Source organism: Triplophysa rosa, linkage group LG11, assembly GCF_024868665.1.
Source record: "Triplophysa rosa linkage group LG11, Trosa_1v2, whole genome shotgun sequence".
NCBI lineage: Eukaryota > Metazoa > Chordata > Actinopteri > Cypriniformes > Nemacheilidae > Triplophysa > Triplophysa rosa.
In genome coordinates, this window is record NC_079900.1 from 12949548 (window position 1) to 12971223 (window position 21676).

Below are 21676 nucleotides of genomic sequence, written 5' to 3' on the forward strand. Positions count from 1 at the left end.
ATGTTCATTTGTATGTAAAACATCATAATACTCAGAAATATTGATCATCAACCTATGGCACACTTGTAAAACATCAAATACATTTCCAAATATATTATTCATTGACTTCAAAGATTCCTGATTCTATCAGAGAAGATTGCGGTGACGTGACGTAAAAGAGCTTCTTGTCATCTTGTTGTGAATAATAAAAGAAGTGACAACAAAGCGTCACGCTTGTCAGTCAGTTTGAAGGTCTTTATTCATAAAGCTCATATTAGAGGTCAAACCCATCAGAGCGATTACAAGTGCATACTGTATGTGAACATACAAAAGGAGACCCATAGCGTGATCTGTCTCATCATGTGCTTATTGTGTTTGAACGCTGAGAAATATGACAGTAAAAAGAAGTATGTGCACACTTGTTAGCCCTCTCACTGACAGCACCCCCAAGCACTATGTGTTCTTTAAGAGTGAGTGAGGATTGTTTTTGTTACCTCCAGTAATGTTTTTAGATTCCATCTGTACCACAGCAAATGATATAAAAGATTTACTCTCTACTCCAGCTATTCACAACAGTATACTTTCAAAAATATAGGTGTTTCACAGCGATGCCATGGAAGAACCATTTTTGGTTCCACAAAGAACCATTTAGTCAAAAGTTCTTTAAAGAACCATCTTTTTCTTATTTTTTATAATCTGAAGAACCTTTTTTCGACACAAAGAACCTTTTGTGAAAATTAAAGGTTCTTTATGGAACCAAAAGGTTCTTCTATGGCATCGAAGAACCTTTTGAAGCACCTTTTTTTAAGAGTGTATAACAATGTATGTCGTATCCTCTCCTCACATGGCTTGAGTGTTTTTTATATTTAATTCTCGGAGACGTCACAGTAGTATTATATTGTGTACCATGCTTATTCCCACGCCCAATATTTATGTTTAACTGCATTTCTGGCATTTGTAGGTTTCAAAGGAACACACAGATTATCATAACAGTAGAAGAATGTCTCCTTCAGAATCTGTTTGCCTATGGACACCAAGATGTCATTTTGCACAGTGCTGAGGCCACATGTGACATCTCCTCAGTCTGACAAAGATGGCCAAAGAAGAGAAGCTCTGTCAGCAGGTAAGCTCTTCTGTCAGAGTGCTCTGCCATCAGCCGGCCTGACTCTCACACGGTACATGCACTGAGTCTGTGACATTATTAAAGAGGTAGCAGCAATAGCACAGGGGATACAATGTTCTCAACTCAAATGATTCCATCTACTGTTGCATTAAAAGCCAAGAGTGTAGATGTGAGCTCTTCTAGGCATTTGAGGTCTCTATTAAGTATGAGCTGTGATGGGACTCTTATGAAACACTGTTACCATCACAGCACGCTGGAATGAACATCGGCATCTTAGCATGAATGAAAGTGCTACACCAAATAATACCACAATATATCAAGATATTTATGCCATTGACCATGTTTTATATGCGCTTTACTTGCATAAAAGTTACACAATTTGACTTTATGTTGATTGACTAAATAACCATTGCCTGTAGCGTTACGTCACACAGTCCGCTTTCCTTTTGACTTTGGAGTGAATTACACTCCATTTTATTACACATAAAGGTGCTTCACAATGCCATAAAAGAACCTTTTTTGTCTAAATGGTTCCATAAAGAACCTTAAACATCTGAAGAACCTTTCGGTTTCACAAAAGGTTTTTTGTGGCGAAAAAGGTTCTCCAGATCATAAAAAGTAAGAAAGAGATGGTTCTTTAAAGAACCTTTGACTGAATGGTTCTTTGAGGAGCCAAAAATGGTTCTTCTATAGCATCGCTGATCAGTTTATTCCTTTTACAAATTAGATCTGGGAAGTATAAAGGTAGATAATGTTGAGAATAAAATGTCACATGCAACAAAGGTTCCTATTTTGTGTATACCATGGTATGTAAATAAGTGGGCGTGACGAACTGAGCATGACAGAGATGTGGAGAAAAATAGACACACACAGGAGGGGCTTATTAATAAAAATACATGTTGTGTGTACATGGTTTGGGCTTATAAATATATATATTTTTTAGATCAGCCTGTCATATGGAATGATCATATGGATTGATCTTCCCGCTGCTACAAGATCAGCAGATTCTGTGGCCATCTTTAAGAACCGTCTGAAAACACATCTCTTCCGTCAACACCTGACTGATCAGTTCTGACTTCTATCTCTTTTCTACTCTTTCAAAAAAAAAAATTCTTAGCTCTGTATACTGTGTTAGGCTATATGAGACCAGTTTTCTTTTATGGTACTTATGCTTTTTGTTGTCCTTATGTTGTTCCAATTGCTTCCATTGTTTCCCTCATCTGTAAATCGCTTTGGATAAAAGCATCTGCTAAATGACTAAATGTAAATGTAAATGTCATATACAGATACTCTGAATGCATGTTTATGCATATTTTCAAACCTAATCTTAAATATACTGTATAAATATTATACATCCTCAGTGCATTTTCAACACTTAACTAAAGATTTTGAAACTATGGTGAGCATTTAGTTAACTTGTAATTAGGAGCTAACTACTCTGATGAATTGCAAATTTCTACAAATGTCTATATTCCAAAAAACGACAATAGAAATATAAATCTAAGAAACATGCAGCAAAGACTGTGACATACAGTATATTGTTACTGTGAAATAAAATTACTCCTACTGTGAAACTGTACAGTCACCCCTAATGCAGATATTCTTGACATGCGTTGTGAGATTCAAACTACCATATACTATTGTGATTGTCTGATGTTTTTTGCTCCTTTTTAAACATTAGGTAATCTACTTTGTGGCCAATCCAGTCATTTAATCTCTAATCTTTTTAGATTACATGATGACTAGTTGCAGGACTAAAATTGCTTTCCCGGCATTCCAAAATTAACTGCTATGAGCTACACACTTTAAAACAACACCTCACATTACATAAATGATTATGCAAAGCCACAGAGCTGAACAAATTTGCAGAATGCTGTTTCCTTGATTGACCCAAGTCTTTTCAGAATAACTGGCATAACTTCTAATTTAAAAAAAATGTAATCTAAATATAAGAAAGAAATCTTTTCATGCTAATATGCCAAAGGTTTCCAGACACTTTGGAATTTATGAGATGCCTGTTGAAAAACAGAGAAGGGGAGAGAGAGAGAGAGAGAGAGAGAGAGAGAGAGAGAGAGAGAGAGAGAGAGAGCGGAGCGGAGCAGGACACAACAGAACTGTGCGAGAGTGGACTGGAGTAAAGGATAGATACTCCACTGGAACGGGGGCATCACCTCTTTGTTTTATGGAGGAGTGGATTGATCTTGACAGATCCGACAGACAGAAAAAATGATGCTAGAAGACTAATAGTCATCGCAGGATGACCACTGACATCCGCCCCTCGCATCCTAATGGATGATGACCCTGTAAAGGGTAAAGGTCAACCTTAAACCCCATCACCCACCCCACCCTGAACTATCTAAATAAGACCACCCCCCAGTGACACAAGATAAAGCATCTCTACCCGCTGAACTCAACAATCTTCAATAGCAGGGGTCCCAACGAGATACACCGGGGGGTCTTGAATATAATGTGTGCATTAGAAAGTAAAAGAGAAGGGGGGGCAGAGAAACAGAAACGAAAAAATGAGAGGGACAAACTATTAGCAATACTGTAGAATATTAGCAATACAACTGTCCCTTAAATGCATATAATGCATATAATAAGCTATGAGTGTGCATACTCTTAAAGGGATAGTTCACCCAAATATAAAATTTCAATTCTCATTTATTTACCCTCATGTCGTTCAAAACCTGCAAGTGACTCTTGGAACACAATAGAAGATATTTTGAGAAATGTCTCAGAGGTTTTGTGTCCATACAACGGAAGTCAATGTGGAAGTTTAACTTTCTTTTCTGTTCTGCACAAGAAAGTCATACATATTTTATATGCCATGGGGTGAGTATATGATGAAAGATTTTTATTTTAGGCTGAACTATCCCTTTAATGTCAACACATCCAAAACAAGAAGATGGCTTCTGCACAAAATGACACACAGGAGACATGAAATGCACCAATCAATATTGCGTAATGAAAAACATCAAGCAAACGATCTCAAGACAAACAGTTTATCTGTCAGACAGACAAATAGCTCACCTTACAGGATTTTCTCTGCTTGCATGTTGCTATGCTGGTCAGTACGTTCATACAAATGGAGAAGTGTTTCGATAACACCACCACCATCTAATAAGTTACACTTATTAGAACCACATATCCAGCCAACGAAACAGTCAGACATAAATGAGAGCGACAACCCTTATAAACAAATACTGGGAGGTTGTACAAAACAGGGAGGTTGTACATCTGTTTGTACAGGCCAAGCCACGCCTCCCGTGGCAGCCAGGACTGTAGCTTAAAATAAGATGTGAGTAAAAGCAGGCAGGCCAGCAAGGACGAAGCGGGTGACTAAACGCGACATGGCACTGCGCTTTAGCCGAGATGAGAGGCTGGATGAATCACAGGAACAGGCCATCCCTGGAGGGATCCCCTGCACTCGAAACACGGTGTCCTTGGAAGCTGAAGATTGATGGGAATCGAGTGATAAAAACCAAACCGTCCTCGAATCTCCTGAGTCCAAGAGAGGACTGTATTTGCTGAAGTGTGTGTCGATGTACAGCGTGGCCACGTGTTTCCCCTGTGGGCTCAGGAGCTGATTCGGGATCAGCCTGTGTCATGCTTTTGTCTGAACCCTTTTTCCAGAGATCACGGTGGTGAGATGTATTGGGAAAGGAGGTGGATTTGGAAATGAGGCAGGAGATCGAATACTTGCTTTTACAGGGACGGGTCGGGTGAGGTGCATCTTGCCTTTAGTAAAAAGGAAAGCGACCGGTACCTACCAATACAGTCATATATATTGTGAGAGCTCATCAGGATATCGGAAAATCTCTGAAAATATAATATCCAAGTAAAGAAAGTCATGTCGCAAGGTAACCTGCTACAATGCACAAAGGATCCATGAATGTGAATATGTGATTCGAAATGTGGTGCATTTTGTAGCTCCCCTGAATACAGATTAGGACAGATTAGGCTGTCCTACTTTCGGATGATCATTACGTGTTTGAGTAATCTGGTTTATTGATAGATAGAGTTTATCCTTTAATTGTCTCCTGCTAACGGTTTGAAGTTATCTTCAGCTTTGAACATTATAGCAATAATGCACCTGAAAGCTAAAATAAAGTATCACAATAAAAGTGGGACGATAATGTGCATGGATCACTGAGTCTGTCTAGCAATACAGCACGAAATCAATATCCTGAAAATAACCTTAAAAGTAATTTTTTCGGGTGTAAAAATATTTTTTTCTATCCCAGCCCAATGTGCAAAGACAACTTTAAAGGTCCAGTGTATGAAATTATGCAGCATCTAGCATTTGGGTTGCGAATTGCAACCCAATTGCGAATGGCTCGCTCCACCCCTACCCCCTCCCTTTCGAAACGGTGGCTGACACAGAACTAAAATGTCGTCACATTTTCGCTTATTTGCCAAAGGAGATAACGCATTTACGAAACGCTCTGTAAAGCAGTTTGTCCGTTTAGAGCTACTGTAGAAACAGCATGGTCGTTATACACCTCTGAAGACATACAGTAGTTATGTATATTATATTGCATTTCTGTCAATAGATCCTCCAAAAAATTATACACTAGACCTTTATAAGTAAAGAACGTATACATGAATGAGTATGATATATGCTTTATAATGTAGTAAAGTTAAATTTTCCAAAGTAAAAACTATTTTATAAAGTAAACACTTAAAAAAATTCTTGAGTAGAGTAAAACACTTGTATTGATTACCATTTGTATAACTACAGTTTTACAACAAACACCAAACTTGTTATTCTTGTGGTTACCATGGTTCAAATCAACTGTAGTAACCATGTTTTTGTTATTATTTGTAGTAAAACCATGATTATTTTTCTTAAGGGGTGTTTGTAGCAGGAGGTCTAGGTTTGCCTGTTTAGCATTAGCAACTAAATCCTGCTGGAATGGTTTACTCCTGCTAAACCATTCTGCGGGCAAAAGCATATTATCCATAATTCATAAGTAGCTATGTATTGTTAATGGGATAGTTCACCCCGAAAAAATCCCCATTTACTGCCATAGTAGGAAAAATATATACTATGGGAGTCAATGGGGGATGAAATCTGTTTGGTTACTGACATTCTTCCAAATATCTTCTTAAGTGTTTAGCAGAACAAAGAAATGTATACAGGTTTGTAACTATCTGAGGGTGAGTAAATAATGAGAGAATTTTCAGTTTTTGGTAAACTGTCCCTTTAATAAATAGTTTTCTCAAGCAAAATATATATACAAATGTTTTAATATATTATAGGCTAGTGCCTAGAGTACAAAATTATATACTTTGAAATGTTTACACACTGTCCATACATATCCTGTCTTCAGTACCAGCTTAGTTCAACACACATTTGTGTTCCACTAAAAACATTTTTCTGTGGACACACCTTTATCTTAAACAATTCAACTTTCAAGCACTAGCTTGACGTGACTGTCAAATTTAAACAGTACAAACCCAGGTGACTTCCACACATACAGCAACAACTAGGACACCTCAGGGGACTATTAAATATGTAAAGCCGTGTAAGTATCTGTATTGAATTCCTACTAATAAGTGCTAAAACAAGAGAAAGCATATTTTATTTCAACACACGCTCTCTTCTACATACCACAATCCAGCGACCGCACATAGTGGCACTCTGAGCAGGTACATCTCTTTAATAGGCTGCTATTGACCAGTTACCCAGACTCCACTACATGTAGATCGATTCTCTGCCCAGAAATAGCCACTGGAGACTGCTCACAGAAGCAGCATGGTACTGTATGCTCGAATGAATACTAGACTACATTTCTGAGTTCCATAACAGTACTTTCTGTTCTGTGTGTCCAGGCGGTCTTAGACGAGAACATCTTATAATAGATGGTACACAACCAGGTGCTGCATGCAAACTATAGAGAATTCAGACAAAAAAAATAATGTAAATAAATCAATGTGCATATTTACTTAAGCAACGCCTGAGGAGGGATGATCAAAAACATTCACATTCAAGATGCGCATGATATTGTATATATAACAATACATTTAAAACAAAAAATCTAAAGAATCAACCTAAACCAATCAAATATGTACATTTCTCAAAACAATTGCTTATGTGTGTGAGAATTTATGTAAACAAAAGAAACGATTGAGTCACCCGGTCTATCTCTATCACAGATCTATGACGCATCAGTCCTTATAAACCTTTTATTTCAAACAGCTAATCAAAACCAGACTGGCTTTCGCTTTGAGAAGCTCTGTAAGTGTGTAGAAAACCTGTGCGTTCAGAGTGACGCCGTGACTAATCTCTGTATTTTTTAAAACTCTGGAAAGTGGAGCAGCGAGCCGTGCCATGAAAAATTGAAACTCCCCCCTCTGGGCCCATGAGCATAAATAGAGAGGCCTTCGTCAGTCCTCCTCCCTCCTTTCCATCGCCCTCTAAGAACATTAAACAGCCACGCGCATCATCACGAGAAGGTAAGGATTACAACGGGATTGAAAACTGAAGAACATTGCCCTGTCCAGAGAACCAGATTTCCCAGATTACAGATCAGCCTCTGTCTGTTGTTCATGCATATCTCATTGTTTGAGAGTATTCAATCAGAGTCCAGTTTAAATACTAAAGTGCACTTCCTGATAAGAACGTCTTAAGACCTTTGAGACGACTGGAACACAGTTGGACTAACAAATGTCACGTGAAAATGAAAAGAATACAGAAGAATAAAGTACTTTAGAAATTAATTGACTGCAACACAACAGATAATCACAATAACTAGAGATGCACCGATATATCGGCTAATAATCAATAATATAGAAAATATTAAGAAACATTACTAGTTTGGTGTTCAATGTTAATAGTCATTGGAGAAAGGTCCACATTATTATTACACGGCTCGTTGGAATGCTTGATTCTGATTGGCCAGTCGCGACATTTGCAGGTAACCCAGATAACAACCTCTCAAAACTAATAACACAGGGTGCAAAATAATTTTGACATGTTTTTTTTTTTATTAAATCTTTTAATAATATATATTACATTATATTTGCAAATGATTAAACCAAATTGCCTGTTTGAATGTCGTTTAAAACCGAAAGTAAATGGCTTTTCCTCACGGAAGGTCTGCATTCGGTAAAAATGAGCTAATAAAATATTTCAAATTCACATTTAGTGTGAATTTATATATCTAATGATTCTGATTAAATGAATATGTCTTAACTAAATGAATGTTATGTAAGGGATAATGTACAAGCAGCCAAGTTAAGAAATATGAATTTAATCTTCAGAATCAGTATATATCTCTACCAATCGACTATCGGTATCGGTGGAGAAATTTAGTATCAGTGCATCTCTAATAACCCCCCAAAAATTCCTGAAAGCATGGAAATACAATTGAAAAAAACAACTATAGGATTTACTTGACTTTTTTGTGTAAATTTGCACAAGTTTTTGCACACAGTTTTTTAGAATAATTTACTTTAAAAAACTGTGTGCAAATTTTGCACAAAAGTAAGTAAATCTTACTCGTTTACTGGTTGACTTTGATCATGTTTTGTAATTTAACACTATGAAATATTGTTTCGTTTAGCTTTTGTCACGGTTATGGCAGAAGAACCCAAATGCAGATAGCCAAGGTGCAATAAACAAACTTTATTAAACAAAAAACCCACGATGGGGGAAAACGGTAAACAAAACAGGGACTCAAAACAAATACTTCCCACGAGGGGGCAAAATAAACAAAGTCCAAAAATAATACAAATAATTAGTTCACAAACACGACAAGGCAAGGCGAGACTGGATCAAGGTAATACTCACAGGTACTGGGAACATACATTAACAATGACATAGTAATGTGACGAACCGGCACGGGACAGAGATTACTAGGGATTTAAGAGGGGAACACTAAGGAAGAAAAATTACACAGGGCAGGTGAGGGGAATAAAACACTAATGGGAAGCTAACGGGGAAACAAGGGGGCAGAAACGCGACTGGAGAACACGTGGCGCACAGTCACAACAAAGGCCACGTGTTTCCACACAGAACACAACAAGCACAAAATACATGGTACTGTCACGACCACAGCACAGAGTTATTATAGTTTTGATTTTAGTTTTATTAAGTTTTTTAATTAGCTTTTATTTATTTATTTATTTATTTTATGTTTATTTTTGTGTTAATTTTAGTTAAAGTTTTAGCAATTTTGGTATAAGCTTTTGTCATTTTATAATTTATTGGTTTATTTTTAATGTTGCTATATAAGATGAATTAATTTTTTTAATTATTTAATTTATTTTAGTTTTTGTTTATTTTACTGCTTTAAACTTACTTCAGTTTATTTTTGAGGCAACATTTCAATTTTTCCTTGAGTTAAGTTTTTCCAATAATTTTTAGGTCAATATTTGATTTAATTTCAATGAACAGGAACATTTTCAAAGTTTTAATTTTAGTAAACTAAAATAACCACTAGAAAACTCCAGACAAGAAGGACAGGATCATGACAGCTTTGTTACATCTCTATGAGCCTGAAACTCTTTTAAAAATCATTATTTTTGGCTGAATTGACAGATTTGTTCTGTAACTTGGAAAAGCACTCTGTATACACACCCTTCGGGGCTTATTTTTAACTACTCCCAGCACTTTGTATCCTACAGTTTATTTCATCTTCATGCGTATTACTTTTTTTGCAAATAAAAATGGTATTATTCACAGAAGACATTTTCCACAGGGTGCATAAACAACCTTCTTCTGAAGCTCTCATAAGCATCCCTGAATCTCTCAATCTGAACCAACAGCTAGAGTAAGAAAAGCAGACTTTCAGGCAGTTAAAGACCCTGACCCCAAAAAAATAAAAGCAAAGGTCATAACCTTTGCATAACATCACGGTGATCATGAAAAGAAGTGATCAGCGATGACTGATCGGCTGGACAAATCGCTTTGATCGTCCCAACAGGAGCCTGCACAGGGAAGCATATTTTTATTCTCAAATAACCTGGCAAGAATCGTCCACAGGTACAGTGCGTCCAGCTGCAGGTCGGAGCGTGAGCGTCGGGTAGTAAATTTCAGCATGAGACGGTCGACGCTGGCAGATTCACCGATTTATCAGCTGTAGAAACACAGCGGTGCTGCCAACACTGTACAGATGTTGAGCCCCATCTGTCTTCAATTGCACATTAAAAACATGGAGAAGAAGGGCAGGGAATACAGGTATTTGGCAGGCACGGAGCAGACGTGTCAAATAGAATTACCGTGCAACAATTGATGGGTTTACAACAGAGGATCTGGAGAAAAGAAGCCCTTACATTTGTTACACACCGAGACAAAACACATAAACATAACTTACTGACAAATCAACAGTCTCCTAACATTTATTGATGACAAACAGGAACCGACCAGCAAGCATCACATGATTCTGTTCTGACCAATATACAAGTATATCAATTATCTGACTCACACACACACTGACAAACGCTAATGATACCTTGCCAGAATGAGGTCAAGGAAATGATGCGATGCTTCCAGCTGGGTTTTTGCGGCAATCAAAAATCTAGCGTAATCTCTTGAGCTCTAGTAGACTCAAGTGTTTATTTTACTAGACTGAGACCCACAAGCCTGTCCAGACCACACATACTCCACTTTCCTCCACCCCGTTCTCACTCACTCTCTAACACAAACACACCCTCCTAAATCATTTAGCTAGACGCTAACAAATCACAACCACAGAGATAACAAACGCGGTCAAACACAGCTCAATGCATACGAGAGGGGACAATATGCACATGCAAAAGAGCAATGCCATCAATGCATTCAATCCCTTACGCACTAAACGTGCACAATAATCGGTACACAAACACACAGGTGATTTAGAAGACCACACACTCCAGCCCTGGGTTACTTCATGAGATTTGGTGTGTTCCAAGAAAAGCAGCCAAATCAGGACCCACCAAACTGCGGCGAAGAGTGAAGGATTTTCCGTGCTGTGGCGCGAGCTTTCTGCAGTTTGAGACAGAGAGACAGCTTCTGAACTGTACTGATACTGTAATTCCTTTTTAGCGCTCCATAAGCTTTTGATTAATCAGCTAAAAATTTGCTTCTATAGTCTCAACGCCCCATCCTCTCTATACTCTCATTTCATCAAGCTTCATTCGTAAAGTTTTTTGGATTTAGCTTCAATTTGCACCTAGCAATTGCTGGAGTTAACAACCATTTAATGCGTTCCTGTGTTTATGTTCCAAACGTATCCCAGAATAACATGGGAGATTCTGAACATACACAGACATTTCTTTAAGTTCTCATTTTTTCCAAAGTTTAGATTCAGTAGCAATGTCTTGCATGCTGGCTATGTGCTGTGCTTTAGTTTGTTGCAATGACCGATGTTATCAAATAGTGAAAGTTTTAGGTTAATGTAGATAGAGAGACTAGCATGCAAATGTTAATGCAAGTGTGCATGGGCACGACGAACAGAATGTCAAACATGTATGATGATTATATAATTTTCAGTTTATAATTATATTTTAATGTAGTTTACACCGATTTGATAACTTTAAGCCTTATTGTATCACATAAATAATCATATATTGGATTATTTCGAAGGTTAGTGCATTTTTCTTCAATATCATGCAATATCCGTTGCGATTTATGTTGAAAATACCACTTTTAAACCCAAGATCAAAACTGTTGAAATTCTAAAAAACAAAACAATCTTTCAACAATCCATTATCAACTATTTTAAGAGGTTGCTAATTCAAATGAATTCATATGAAACCCTATAACACTTGTGGTGTTCCCGGGTCAAAATGACCCAGCTACCTAAGAGAGCTTATAAATCACTTGTTATGCAATATTATCGCCAAATATTGGATTCAATTTTTTTGTCGATCTTGTTTTCTTTCATTTAGGACTAGTTTTGTGTTTCTTTTTCAAACGGATTAATCGTATGGCTAGGTAATCTGAGTTTAGGCACCTCAGTCTTTGACTGAAACTTTTTTCAATATTAAATAAAATCTTACCAAAATTTGCACTGTTGTTCAGACTAGCCTACTTTAATGTTTAACCAGAAAGTTTGTTTTGAAATGCTTTCATTTATTCAATAATTGTGTACAAAATGGCGCAGAATCACACTTGTTGTGTTCACAGGTCAAAATGCCCCGCCTACCAAAGAGAGTTTATAAGACACTCGATATGCTATATTATCACCAAATATTGGATTCAATCTTTTTGTCAACTTGATTTCTTTCAGTAAATACTGGTTTTGTGTTTCTTTTTCAAGCTGATTAATCGTAGGCTAAAAAAATATTTTACCCAAACATACTAGTTAATGTTATTGGATTGGACTGAAATGTGGTGACTTTGTTCACAAAGTCTATAACAACCTCTCACAAAATAATGTTGTTGTTTTTTTGTTGCTTTTTTGTGTTTTTTTCCCCCAACTTGTTACACTTGTGGTGTTCCGGTGTCAAAATGACCCGGCTACCAAAGAGAGCTTATAAATCACACGTTATGCAATTTTATCACAAAATATTGGATTCAATCTTTTTGTCAACTTGTTTTCTTTCATTTAGGACTGTTTTTGTGTTTCTTTTTCAAACAGGGTTAAATGGTCTTACATGCAAGTTTTAGTATGATTTGCTTTCATGCCAAATAACTTTTGTACTTTTCACATTGTATGAACCAGACACCTCATAAAACAGTTACAAATTCCTGTAAGATTAAGCTGAATTAACTCTAGGTAAATCCAGAAATTATTTAGACCTACATGTTTTTACGTCAAAAAATTCCACATTCAATCTTAGTCATTCAGGATGCCCAGTGACGATAAATTTGGAAGCCATGTTGTTTTGCACACGTGCAGTTTTTGTATTGCGTTGAGTTATAACAAGATTGCATTTCCTAATCTTATAAGCACGAGAGAGAGAGGCCGCAGGAGGCCAGAATGACCAAGGAGCAGATGGCTAAAAGTCTTACTGAAGGTCAAAAGCACAGTGTGACAAACAAAGCATGAATTGAAGAATTTTAAGCAGCTCTTTTACTTCACGGTGCACTTACTGTAGAGGCCAGCACCCCCGTTACACAATGAGGCTTTAATACAAGTTAAGCATCTCTGACACAATGTTGACATGGTCAACTCATCCTTTCTTTTTCTTTGAACTTACAATAAGAGCAAATCTCACTGGCCATTCTTTAATCCTTTAAGGCAAATCCTTAAATGTTAAAAATATACACTGTTTTATATCCACAAGTTTAAAGGGGTCATATGGCGTGAACACGTGTTTTTCTGTGTCTTTGGTGTGTTATAAGTTGCCCGTATTTATACGTATATGTATTAGACACGTAAAATTGCAAAAATTAAAGTGTGGGAACAAAAGATGCATTCTAGCTAAATGCGAATGCTCACCGAGACCTGCCTGAAACACCTCGTGTAACCACACCCCCACAAATCCACGTCAGTTTGTAGTATGAGTTGACTAAGACTGCCCAAAAGTAAGGTGGGTGTACCTGTCAGTACGATTGCTTTGGAACCTGATGTTCCAAATATGGCAAGAGGCGTTACATTTCCATCACACGCTTGCAGTATTCGACCAATCACTATGCACTGGTTAACTGGCCAATCATAGTACACCTCGCTTTTCAGAGCGATGAGCTTTGTTAAAAATATGCGCGTTTCAGAGAGGCGGGGCAAAGAGGAGATACAAACATGCACGGTATGTGGAAAATACAGCGTTTTTGAACCTTAAATCATGTATACACATTGCATTACATCTAAAACAATCGATAATATTAGTTTTAGCCCTGTCATATGACTCCTTTAAACGCTATGCGTTAATTTATTACTTATTAATCATATTGATTACTTATGTGTATAAAGTTTAATACAACATTGCAACTTGCTAAATGTTGCCATGATGATGTAATGCTGTTTATTTTGTATATAACTTTACATTAGGGTAATTAAATCATACTAAAATCATGTAAACTCAAAGTTCACATCTTGTGGCTATATTTTTCTAACAGTATGTATTTTAAGATTAGAGTTAGACAGTGGTGCTGCAGAGTTCAGTAACAGTTTCAGAAGCAATAAATACAAGTCACAATCATGCAATCAATCAATAACAATAATAAACACACTACAATTAAGATCAACCAACCAATAAATGTATTGAATCAACATACTGTTCAGATCGAAACATACATTAACAATTTAAGATATACTGACGAATTTACTACATTCCTCAAACACATGCACACATATTAATATTTGCAACGAAAGGAAAGAATCTTCCAGAGGAAAGGCAACTCACTTTCCCCAAAAGGGGGAAGTCCCTGATACAACAGAAGCAACTGGCGCACTTAACACCAAATGGCTGCCAAGAAGTCAGGCGTCTCCTCAGAGCCACTTCCTGCGCTGGTGCCAGTGGTGTGGCAGCACTTCCTGTTCCAGACCCTGCTCCACAGGATATCCTGTGTCTCTGGTATCAGAAGACCTTACGTAAGCACCCCGTCTAACCTCCAGTCCACTGTTCTTTTTAGTTGATTTTATTTACCAGGTGTAGAAGTATAATGAGTCATTCTGAAGACTGTACTTCAAACTGCATTCTTTATCTACAAGAGGTTCATGTTCACGTGGGAGGAGTGTTACAGTTTTTCTCGATGGCTAACACACAATTCATGAAACAACTCACCATTTTCTGACAACTATAAACACATTCTCAGAACAATACACCAACTTGTACAAACCCCTCACACAAACAGTCTCAATTTGCAAAGGTTTAACCATGTTCTCATTCAGAAAACACAAACACACAATATAATGAACTGAAGTGTCAATATGTAAACTCAAATAGCACACATTTGTCCATCAGTAAACATTCAGTTGCAAAACTGATGACACACCAATCAGAATCTCAGGATAATATCAATAGGAGCACAGGTAATTGTGCATCCTAGAATCATCTACTGGGCTTTATACTACTTACTGTAAACATACAGTATAATTACAGTACACACTTTATATGAGAGAAATTTCTCTATTCTGTACCCAGTAAACTGTAGCACGTGTACACCCTTTTTACCTGCTTTTTACCGGAATACTTTTACAAAATTGGGCCAAAGGTGCAGAGGATGCCATATTTTTTACATTGCCTCCTATTGACAAATCGCTTCACTGTATTGTCCTTTATCTTCTCTGTAAGTCGCTTTGGATAAAAGCATCTGCTAAACGCCTGAATGTAAATGTTATTGTGCAGTTGTGTACCGTATTGTGTTGCATGACCAGTTTATATTGTTCTTTGGTTTTTGAACTTCTCTTGTCTTGTAAGATCATCTTCATCTACTTTACAGTGGTGTATTGTTTTATTGTTTTATTTTTTCCTAAAGCTCATTCTTGCACTTTGCTCTAGGTGCACTCTTTTATGTTGTATATTCTAATCAACACTAAGCTGTCAAATTATTCTTGAATCCCACTAAGAGTTTTAGTAACAGTGTTTTGAATTGATCTCACCAGTGTCTAAGACTATGTTGCAGTGTGGGTGATTTTGAGGGCTTGTAAATCATGTCTGCAGGAAAAGTTTGGTTTTTCAGCAAGTTTGAATGGTTTTGAGGAGAGAGCTTCATTTTGACCTGACAATAGGATGTTTGGAGAATTGGGTGAGATGTTATGGATTTGTGTTTACTGTTTTCAGAATACGAGGCATAATTTCAAGAAATGTGTTTAAGCAATCGAGAAAAACTGTAATATTATCGATTACACCTCAGTTATGGATGTGTGTAATATGCAATGACATCGTAATGTTCATGGTTCAATACAAGTTAGGCTGCACTGACAACAACTGTGACATGCTATCAATTAAAGTTTGACTCTTCCCTTTGTCTGTAAAAATTGTTTTTCACATCTAAAATACATTTTCCCATAGGCTTCCGTGTAAAAACGAATTTTCTCTGTTTTAACAAACTATAAGACGAATAAAAATGATCGCTCATGGTAATCTGTGGACAACATGCTACAGATGCTCTCAACAGATCTTAACATTCCTTTAAAGCAGCTGTTTTCTTTACAGCGGGAACTCAGATAGGCTCGATCCGACTTGGCTTTCATTGATCAACATCACAGTGTTTCCTTCATTGATTCCATCAGGTCAAACAGAACTGAATAATAAATACCCGGGACGTTTAGTACCACAAGGATGTCCTTACAGCACGAAACTGAGTAAAACACTTCCTTTTGCTTTATTCAATACAGTCCTAGGACATCAAGTCCAGACATAATAACGGCAAGTGCACAAAAACAGCCTAGATAGGAGAATTACTCTCACAGCTCATATGGGCACCATTCTAGTCACCATGAAGAAATTCTGTTTCATTGTCATGGTAATCCACCAAATGGCCTCCCTTTTCAGGGTCAGCAGAGTATCTGAGAGCACAGTAGTGTACCACTTAATGAAAATGGGAGAATAGAGGAATCATACATCACATCATAGAAGATGTCCGTTAGAATGGCCGCTGGCACAGCCACCTGTCAAGTCTTGTTTTCAGAAGGAAACATCTCCCTCAGTTTATATATTGTTTGAAGAGGTCAAGAAGTACAAGTTCTGCCAAAATGAAAAGATCTGTTAATGTCATGGACCAACAAGGTTTACAGTGGCCCCGTAATGTACAGTATGTCATCACACTTTACAATGTATGCATTTCATAGCATTAAATAGCTAAATTGTCCAAATTTTCCAAGTTGTTTTTGCACACAATTCTCCATCAGTCCACAAGTTCTAGATAACCATACATCTTCCAAATACTTTTCCATTAATTTTGATGTTTTGAAAATACTTACGCTTTCTTTTAAAACACTTTGCTTGGTATTTGCTTTTGTTATCTAATTCAAACACATTCATACTTTTTTTTAATGAGACGTAAGTGTCCAGACAATACGTTTTGATGCTACTGCAGCCAAGATCAAACTTCCAAAGTAGACTACAAAACACCACAGCAATAAAACATCCTTTGATATAAAAATTATAAACTGACTTTAGGTAAGTAAGCCTGGAAGAGTAGAGTGGAAAACATGGATCTGTAAAAATTTATTTATGTTTCACTTCAGTTTCCAAAAGTCTCTATATATCTGCCAATCACAACAATTAGACTTTGCTTCAGTCCGGTGGTTTCCACTTCCATCCATTAAAATGTACATCACATGAATCACCAATGATTCAGTTTAACATCATTGTAAAGCTAGCTAAACACATCTTTAATCCCAAATCACTTTCTACAAAATAATTTTGGTCACACGTTAACAAAGAACAGAGTCTGACTGTAGTCTGATCCAGTATTTTCATTTAAAGTCCCCGTGAACCGGAAGTTACGATCGTTTTTACTTCTGTATTTTGACGCATTTCCGAGTGAAATGGCATTTTTGAATGAGAAAATAGTGGGCTTGCTTTCGTCGTTGTCTGCGATTTGATTGGACGTATAAAAACAGCCGTTGCATTTTGAAATGGAACCGGCAGCAGACTGACAGTTGAAGGGGAGGAGTTAACAGATGCTCCGCCCAAGCTGTCTAACTTACGTCATTTAAGATAGATAGTCATTACAGGACGGAAATGCATTTTCAGATTTTAACTGAAGATTATGAGAGCACACGAATTTTAAAAAGAGAATGACCCACATTGATAGACTATTTACAATAAACGCTGCAATAATACATTAAAAAATAGGCATTGTCATTTTTTATTTCACTGGAACTTTAAGCCAAGTGGGCATGTGCTAATATCAGCAAACAAGCTTCGGACCCAATGTACTTTTAAGAACAACGAATGCAAAGGAGGAACAAAGCTAAGCATTTGACATGCTCATCATAATGAGAGAGGGAGGGTCTGCCATGGCTGGGTTACAACTTAGAAAACCAGTGTCCATCGTGCACTAGGAGCCATAAATCAAGAGCGATGGAACCAGCACAGCGACACTTCTGTTCCAGATTTACACGCAGTATCTGTGTTTTTATGAGCGTATTGAGCAAGGAGAGGACCTTTTGAAGGTTCAAAGACTCGTGGGGGAGATGTGAGGAGGCCCACTGTCATGCACATCCAGTGGATCCGCCAGACTTGTTCCAACAGATTTTCTACCATTTCCACATCTGAACACAGGCCACACAGCCGTTTCTCCAGTGGACAAATATAACAATGCTAACAATTTCTAAACACAGCATCACATTGCAAGTTTACACTTTACACTTTAACAATTTACACTTGATATAAGATTTTCGGACGATCCATTCTGGACTATAATGCAAACCCCCTATACCAGCTGAACAACTTGTCTGCCTTTCTCTCTTTCTGTCCTCAACTGGATATTTTTAAGCCTGGAAAAGGTGCACTCATCTCACAGATCTGGAATTCATATTAGCTGTGTGGCAAAATGATTTTACAAACGTAAAGTGCGGTAGGTCTTTGAGTAATTGTATACTTCATGGCTTACCTCCAGTGTGAAATTTTTTATTCACCCTCATTCGGTCATGCACAAAGACAGACAGACAGATCACCTAGAAAAATCACATAAACTATTCATAAGTGTGTTACTTTCCATGAATTGTTTCCATTCCTTGGACCTGTCAGCCTCCACATATCACATTGTCTGATTTTATCCATTACTCCTACCAGGGCCATCCTTTGGGCAGTGCAACTGCTGCGACCGCACCAGGCACCGCCCTCTAGGGGGCCCTGCGGCAAGGGGCAATTTTTAAAAATATACAATACACAATAATATAACAATAATTGAAAAAAATCTTGAATTGATTTTAGTGTTTTAGTTGGTTTTGAGTATGAGTTTATTCTAAATAATTATCTGAATAGCCGTCTCAGTCACGCACGTGCAGGGCTTTCAAAGCTATAGATATCAATGTAGTTAACTGTAAATATCTTTGCAAATTATTCCATGACCAGGGTGCATAATAAGAAAAAGCAGTTTTCCCCAAGTTAGTTAACACTCTGAGTGAGTACAGTACAAAGTAACCTATTTGAGAGTGCAACTCATAACTCCCAGAGTTAAGACTAAAACGGTTAAAAAGGAAGTACCACATATAGCTTTATGAATTAATATATACCAGTGCTGTTTTCTGCGGGTGGACAATGATGTCCAACCCACCAAATCATAAAGAGTGCAATGATGTGTAGGCTAACCCAGAAGTTAGCGCCACACTGGTTCCCTCGACCGAAAGCCTTTACATTTTTTCCCAGATTTTTGGAAGATCGCAAAAATAAACTCTGCGATTAACAAACGTTTATGATACTTACACGTTTTGTCTGACATGATAATATTTGCTATTTTTGAAGCCTAAATGCAATCGCCAGAAGTAAGGGTTATAAACAGACTAAACCATGGTCGCACTATAGACGGTTTCCTCCAACAACATAAACAAACGTTACTGCGCATGCACACTTTTGTGACACCAACTGAACGTCCTGTACACATTCACAAACAATAGAGTGCCTGTAGATTATTTATGATTTCAATCAAAAGAAACTGAGAAGAACCATTACTTGGCTAAACTTGTCTCTCCAATATTTTGAATTTAGACTCTGATAACAAGCTCAACCGCTGAGAAGGGTCTGGCTGCAGCCTATCGACTTGCACTCTCAGACTTGCACTCTCAGACTTGCACTCTCAGACTTGCACTCTCAGACTTGCACTCTCAGACACCTTCGCTTCCTGTGACGTCACTTGCAGTCGACACCTGCACTCTTCGCGCTGCTTGCATTTTGCATGTGTAGCACAAGCACATGATGGATTGAGAACTTTTCGCGGTCATTGCCGTAAGTTTAAATGTTTTTTCCATGTGTGATAGTATAATATCCAGTATACAAAATGTTGTCGGTCTATGTATGCTGTTTACTACTTGTTTATACAAAGAGTTTGTATAGGTGAACTAGCCAACCATATATCACTCTGTCTGTCCGTCACTAGTTTTAAATACATAAACTAAACTAAACTAGCTAATTATATGGCATACATACGTTGAAACCACTGGATAGTGTACCGTCCCTGTTTAATTATTTGTGGTGAAAATAAGTTTGTGGAAGTGCTTGATGGTGTTGATTTGATATAAACGTACTGATGTAAGTTACATACAAATGGTTTCAGTAAGATTCGTTAGTTAACAAAAAATGTAACTGTACTTATACAGCATTTGTTATTTTTTTAATTTTCGTCTACATTTACTAAAACATTATTCAATTTAAAAGTTGTATTTGTTAAGTTAATATGGACAATAAACAGCTATGTTTTTATTAACTAACGTTAACAAATTACAAATTTATGTATATATTGCTCTCATCGATTGTTTAGATACGGGCATGTTCACGTTCAATGCACGGTTGCACTTTTGTTCAGAGATGGTCATGTTCAGTGCCAAATTATCATTTATTATTTTTGTGTGTAAACAACAGGCATATTGCAAACAGATTAATGCCTGGGAAATGGGCTGAAAAAACAGGCCTTGATTTACAGGTAAATTCCACAAAGACTCAAATTGTTACTTCTTAAAATGTTAAAATTAACTTGCCTTTCTTTTGTTGTATTAAAGGGATTTCCAGGACAACTTTACGGTAATGACTGTGGTGTCTTCATGTTAATGGTAAGACTGTTTTGTTTTTGTATGTTTGATTATGCACAGGCTGTAACTGTTATGTGCCTCATTTGTTTATAGTCTGCATTTTACGTGGTGATGGATTCTGCATTTGACTACACGATTGTGAGTACTTTTCTACAAAGATGTGCAGTTAGTGTGACCAAAGCAAAGGGGTGTTAACTTGCATGTTATAAACAGCTGGACATGCGAGAACTACGGAAATGGTGGTGCGTGATGTTGATGGAAAACTATGGGCTTGATAGGTACAGTATTTCTTTAAATAAAAGTTTTTGCACACTTCACAGAGGAGTCGAAAGCCTTCCTGAGGGGTGATCTTGCAGCCTGTTTTTAGGCTAAGGAGAAGGAAGTTGGAGGAGATCTTTCAGGTAAATGTATATGCTGGGGGAACGACACTCAAAATGTATCTTTACTTTGTGAATGTTTTTTCATGCTGTGATGTTTTATTAACAGGAAGAGCCACAGCATCAGGTTCAGGAGTCGGCACAGGTATATTTACTGTGAAGTTGTTACTCAGTTATGTTAAATATTCATTTGTTTGTATTGTATATATTTTTAGGCAGATGATTGTGTACTGCATCCTGTGTTTGAGGAAACCCATAAGTCACCACAAGAGGTACCCTGTTTTGTTACAGGACTAGCAAAAAAGTCAAAGTTGTTTTTGCTTTATTTTTGGAACATTTATGAATTTTATCATTAGTGCTTTTGATTTCACAGTTGTGTCTCTTGTTCTCTGTGTTATTTATTTATTATCAATGGCAGATTTGAAAAAAGCCAGTGCGTGGTGTTTGGAGCATTCAGGTGTGCTGCTTGGTTCTGTTCAGCTGCCCAAAGTACTCTGCATGGAAGACCAAGATGTTTCAGAGGCCATGGAAAGGCTACAAAAGGCTGAATTTTCAGAGGACAGACTTGCAGCTCTTGAACCCTTCAGTTTTGTCTTTACTGAAATCAAAGATATGAGTGTATT

At 37.2% G+C, this 21676-nt stretch overlaps 1 protein-coding gene across 4 annotated transcripts in view; it reads right to left on the reverse strand.

Annotated features, from left to right (window-relative positions):
- rarab (retinoic acid receptor, alpha b) overlaps positions 1-21676 on the reverse strand; it is a 115367-nt gene that overhangs the window by 79084 nt on the left and 14607 nt on the right. The gene's annotated exons all lie outside the window — the stretch shown is intronic.